This window comes from Salvia miltiorrhiza, chromosome 1, assembly GCF_028751815.1.
Source record: "Salvia miltiorrhiza cultivar Shanhuang (shh) chromosome 1, IMPLAD_Smil_shh, whole genome shotgun sequence".
Taxonomy (NCBI): Eukaryota; Viridiplantae; Streptophyta; class Magnoliopsida; order Lamiales; family Lamiaceae; genus Salvia; species Salvia miltiorrhiza.
Window position 1 is genome coordinate 7,511,983 of NC_080387.1, and position 6,000 is coordinate 7,517,982.

Here is a 6,000-nt window from a genome sequence, read left to right on the forward strand (position 1 = left end):
ATGTTAGACATCATCAAGGTCTCTATTATCCTACTTGCTCACGTGTTCTTGTTCATTGTACTATGATTGTAGCTCAATTGGCACAATGTAGTATTAAATAAAATTTACAAAAACCTGTTACACTTATGGTTATTAAATGGTTAAAATATTTTAAATATATTCCTAATGTTTTTTTAATTGCAAAATGTTTAGATCCATCTTTCAAATACGAAGGTGTGTGCAATCTTTTAGAAATTTATTATCAATTTTTTTGAGATATAAAATATTGTGATGGTCTTACTTATGAAGCTTTAGATTTGCCAAACTTTATAGATGTCAAACTAGTCTTTATTGTGATTTTCAAAATCTTTTTTCAAGATTTTACTTCAAAATATGGTGCAAATGTTTCACGTAAACAAACTGTTAGGAGTAGTGGATCATCTTCTTATGGATTTGACACTAGCACTCAAGCGAGTCTTATGCTTCAAATTTTTTTTGCAAACAAAGGTCATAGTAGTAGTAGTCAACAACAATTTTCCGAACTAGAAGAGTACCTTAGGGAGCCAAAGGGAGGGGAATTACTTAATGCAGGGCCAAATGACGTGAACGTGTTAAATTGGTGGTCAATTAAGCAAGGACAATACCCCATCCTTGCGGTGATGGCGAAAGAGATATTCTCTGTCCCGGCATCAACTGTAGCGGTCGATTAAGCTTTTAGCGAAACGGGATACATGCTCGACGAACGAAGATCCCAAATGGCACCGCATAATCTTGAAGCTCAACTATTGCTCAAAGATCATACATTACCCGAAGCAAGAGAGCAAGAAAACAAATGGGATGATTTGTTCGTGGAGTACCCCATATCCACCACCGAAGGCGATACCACCGATGCGAGCGAGTCATCTCAAAGCACTGAAGGCGAAGACTTCGACGACGACTTCGATGACGACTTCGATGACGACTTCGACTTCGACATGTAGAAGATTTCATGATTATGCGGTGTCACTAAAGGTAAGACGAATGTAAAAGAACTACATGGACTTTGATTCCTTCGGGATACGTAGGCAACTCAATTACTCCCTCCGTTCTGACCAAGACGCTACATTTGCTTTTCGGCACGAGATTTAAGGAGTTGTAGATTAATATTTTAAGTGTGTAATAATAAAGTTATAAAGTAAGAGAGAGAAAGTAATAAAGTAATAAAGTAAGAAAGAGAAGGTAATAAAGTGATAAAGTATGAGAGATAATGTAATAAAGAAATACTTAATTAGTGTTAATTAATTGTTTAAAATTCCTTATTTTTGCCAAATATAGAAATGTAGCATCTTCGTTGGGACGACCCGAAAAGGAATATGTAGCATCTTGGGCGGGACGGAGGGAGTATAACTTAAATGTTATAATTAAGCTAAAGTCCTATTTCCTTTATTTCTTTTTTTCTCCAATAACAAGTTGTAAACTAAATTGCCTTAATTTTATTTTAGTATTCAAATGTTGTAATTTGTAAATTTTATTTATAAGAGTTGTAAGGTGTAACTTTGAATTATAAGTTCAATTTAGAAAATAATGTATATGGACTTTATATTTTCTTGTGTCATTTATTTTATTAAAGCAAATTTCATTAAATTTTACACAACAATACATAAAATAATACAAATTACATTTAAAAAAAATGGACGGTTCTAACGGTTCGAACCGGAACCGCCTGTTCATGGTTCGGAACCGAAACCGTGAGGGTTATTTTTTGGTTTGGTTTCGATTCCAGTTTTTGGAACTGGGAACCGGCGGTTCTGGTTCCGGTTCGAACCGGGAACCGAACCGTGGCCACCTCTAGAATAAGGGTTGATTTGATTGAGTTTGATTTTGGGATTCGAATATGGTGAACTACTTGCATTTTGTTGGTTTTATTAGCCTTGTTTATCCACTTTTGTTTATCCTACCTATGCACCCTAGCCCCATTACAACCTTGTGGAAAGACCTATTGATTCATGGATGAGTTCAGTTTTCGAATTAGAGATATTGGCATATTGACAAACTTATAATGGATAGAGTCGAGTTGCATGTGAGTGAATTTACCTTACCTTTTGATATTGAGAGATTTGAGCGAACTTGGTGAGGCTGGATTGATTTGCACACTTTTGATTCAAATGAAGAGTGAATATATATATATGTTGATTCCAATAATGGTTTGAGGAAAAGGATGATTGTATCTTGTCCTAACTTTGAGATTTGCTTGTTATGATTATTGTCATGGCTAGTCGTTGTTAGTTGAGTCTTGTCTTGTCTTGTTTTAAGTCTTGAGTTTGGTTCTTCCCTTTGTTTTGTTTTTCTTATGCTCGAGGGCGAGCATTGTCTAAGTGTGGGGGAGTTTGATTGGGCATATTTTATACGTATATTTTGGGTGTTTTAGTATGATTTATATGCTTCATTATTTATATATATAATCCTTTTGGTATAATTTCAGATCTTAAGTGGTTCTTAATGATTTTTGATAGGTTTTGGAGAAAAGCTTCAAGTTCTGGGAAGAGTTTTTTGAAGTCGTAAAATTATAAAGAGAAAGTTGTGCGCGTATGCTGAGCGGTGTGCCCATACCGTCTGAACGTCCGAACTGGCTTATTTTTGCTGACTTGGCGAGATTTTGGGCTGTCATTTACTTTCTTTTATGGGCTCCATTATTTTATTATTAGTGGACTTTATTATGTTTTTTGTTGATTAGGGCCTATGCGCCAACTTCTTTACTCCATAATTAGAGTAGTTTTTTATTTCCTTAACATATATATTAGGGAGATGACATTCATAACGAGGATCAGACGCCGAATTCTGGGAAGCAGGTGGACGAGACTTGTTTTCTCATTATTCAAGTTTTTCTTTTCTTTCATTCACTCGAAATTTATTTATTTTATTTGTTTTATTTTATTTGTGAGTTCTAGCTAATTTCATTTATTCCAGCAACGATTAGAGAAGCACTAGCAAATTATTATGTGAGATCTAATTTGTTCTTATAATTTATTTTATGCTTGCATCTGTGATTCTCTGTGTTTAACGTTATTAATTGTTTTAATCCATTAGGTAGTGCGCAATATTTAGTGGGTTAAAATTAATTATACAGCCAATTAAATCGGCCATACATAATCGTGGTTTAGGTTTGATTAGTGGTAAATTGACACGTCAGGGTCAAGGAAAAAGCAGTCTTAATTCAATAATCATGCGTCAGAGTTTATTGGTTTTGAATCGGGTTTCTCTAGAAATTAATGCTATCGACTCATTAAATCTATAAAGCGTCTCTTACGGTTGTCAGTCGATTAGGGTAGTAATTAGTGAAGCGTCTTCCTGGTTATCGAATAATTAAGGAGAAATAAGATCACGTCAGAAGCGTCTTCGGTGGTTATAACTGGTTTGCTTGCATGAATTAAAGTTATATTTGCATCAATGATCAAAATAATTAAGCTAGGGTGGACTTAATTGATTGCTGGAATTCTTTATTAATTGTTGGATTTTCTATTTATTTATTTAATATTTGAACCATTGCAATTCTTTTGAATTTTATTTATTTATTTCTATTTTAGTATTTCATATTTTCCCCATAAATCTCGTTTTTTTGAGTTTCTTTGCAGGTTGAATTTTAGGAGAATTCTCGCCGATCCCTTGGGAGACGATCTTGCTTACTGCTGTCTGCGGAATGTGGGCATACCGGCTGACCGCCGGATATTTTTGGTGTAAAACGACGCACCACTATCCACCACTTTCTTAAAATTCGTGTAGCCCACAAAGTGGAAACAATATCATGTACGAAGAGAGTACAACTTTTACATATAAGGAAAAGTTGTGTAGCTCATACGTAGATACATTATCAAGAATTAAATCTTAATATAGTACAAAGCTAAATACTAATTGTTGTGCCAAAAAATAACGAGTAATAACAGAAAATAGTAAAACACGGGAAAAGACGCTGAAAAGGTAGAAAGTTGTATTGAATATAGCGTAAGGCTTTGAAAGTAAGTGAATAATGATCGTAGATGATCTTTTCGTTAGGTTCTACACATATTCATAGGCTAAGACTAAGAATTCTAGTAGGAATAGGACTTTATCTCCAAGTCTCACTCGGATTAGGGCTCTTTGTGCTTATCCTCGTATATTCGTGTCAATCTTGGGCTCGAATCCTTCTTTGAGTAGGTTCTTCTTCTGGATTTCGAAAGTGTTCTATTGAAAGTAGGATAATCTTCTCGTTACAGGGTTGATTTGGGCCCGAAAGGCCAGTTCTAGGTTAAACGAGCCAAGTTGGGTTGAATCAAGCCTGCTTGGGCTAAATCAAGCCTTTTTGGACCGAATCCTCATTTTTCTCCGTTTATTGGCATCTGATAATGAAGGAGTGCATATTTTTATCCTCATCAGCTCCTTCCCTTCTAGTCTAGTCAAAATACGATTTTTGGTATTTTGTTGGACTAGAGAGTTAGTGTGGCGAGATTGGTTCTTCTAACCTGGGATTTATTATTTCAATTCAGAGCGAATCAAGGTTGTATATAGGTTCGTCTTCATCTTTACTAGGTTGACCTGCCGGTAATATGATTGATTTTGCTTAAACAGGGTTGATTCCATAGGGTATGCAAACAAGTTTCGCCTCACGTCCAACATCATGACACATGTCTAGACACGTTTCTGCGCGTGAGAACCGTTCACCTTCTCACGCGCCCCTCTTTTGTACTCACTTTGACTTACTCGCTTTTAGACTGCTCATGTCCACATGTTTTGCCGCAATTTTGCTAAAACCCTATTTTCTCTTCGATTTGAATTTTTACCTTTCACTTTCACTTTTACTTTGTTGGTTTCCATCTTCTTCTAACTCTCGTTGATTACCTTATGTCTCCTGAGCTCGTTTTCCCGGCGTAACCCTAGTTTTTCAAGTACCTTTCTTCCTCTTTTTGCACTGTTTAATCATGCCTCGTCGTGCTCCTAGTGCGAGCATGGACTACGCGAATCTAGAACCTTCCACAGTTCATGTGACAGAACTTCGCAAAATAGACGAAGTTCTGCGTCTTCCTCATGCCAATTTCATTCTCCATACTCAAAGCAGAGCCTTTAAGAAGCCCGACAATGATGACCTTCCTCCGACTATCATTCCCATATGGGAAACCCAAGTAATTTTGGGTCTACGTCTGCCGCCGCTTCGATTTTTGATCGAGGTGTGCAATTTTTACAACATCCCTTTCTTTCAAATTTCCCCATCTGCATCAGGCGAGCCTTAGCCTTCCACATAGTCTTGAACTATTTTGGGGTAGAAAATACTGCTAGGGTGTTCTATGAAACCCAAGCGATGAAGAAGACTGATATATTTTTATCATTTTTCTTCTATCTCTTCATATAAAATTCATTTCTTAAACTGTTTCGACTTTTATGATCGGGATTGGAAATATAGGTATTTTTTCGTTGAAGTAACCTAGGGTGAATGGGCTAGAAACTATCGCCTATACCGTACTAAGTGGCAGCGGGAGAAAGAAGACTATACTCCTCCTTATACTACACACCTACAATGGGTAGAAGACCTTTTACCCCAGATTAAAGGCTTAGATATTAAGTATATTACCCGGGATAACTCAGCCCTCGCTGCTTCAGGGCTATTCGACAGATTTCTTACTGACACAAGGTGGCAGGAGTGTGCCAAGTAAAGACGATTGGAAGCCTTGAACAGGGCTACACAGGCGGAGACATCTGCCCGAGGGGCTAACCAAGCAGAAGGTATTGTGATAACTGCCTCAGAATCTACCCCGACTGAGGGAAGATCAGGTACTGCGGGTGGATCCAGCACTGCGGGTGACTCGCAGGGATCACCGGCGAAGAGTTCTCCTATATTTGCCTCCCCAATCTCACAAGTTCCCTTGCCTTCATTCTCATCGAGCGGGTGCATGCCTACTCGGTCTTTTCCTGGTGGAGTCCCACCACAACACTATTCCAATCCCTAGGAGGCCTGAGCATCCCTTTTACCATCAGAGATGAAGATGAGGGGGCAAACGACATCAGGAGCGGTTG